Raw genomic sequence first — 298 nt, 5'->3', positions numbered from 1 at the left:
ATGTACCACAATTTCTGTATCCACTCCTCTGTTGAGGGACATCTGGGTTGTTTCCAGGTTCTGGCTACCAAATAATCATTTAATTATAGCTTGGGTTTGTGCTTTCTCAGCAGTACTAGTAGAATTACACTCATAGACATGCAGATTGGGTATCAAGTCTTTTCTCTCAGTCCTCTTATTAATAGACTGATATGGAATGCATTCTGCCACAGTTAATGTTTCCAAAATTTATCCTAAACCAGGCCAAACAAATGGATACTAACTATTAAAGGGCATATTCTTCTGACTATACTAAAAA

The sequence above is a fragment of the Mastomys coucha genome, unplaced genomic scaffold (assembly GCF_008632895.1).
Source record: "Mastomys coucha isolate ucsf_1 unplaced genomic scaffold, UCSF_Mcou_1 pScaffold22, whole genome shotgun sequence".
Lineage (NCBI taxonomy): Eukaryota > Metazoa > Chordata > Mammalia > Rodentia > Muridae > Mastomys > Mastomys coucha.
This window is presented reverse-complemented; position numbering follows the sequence as displayed.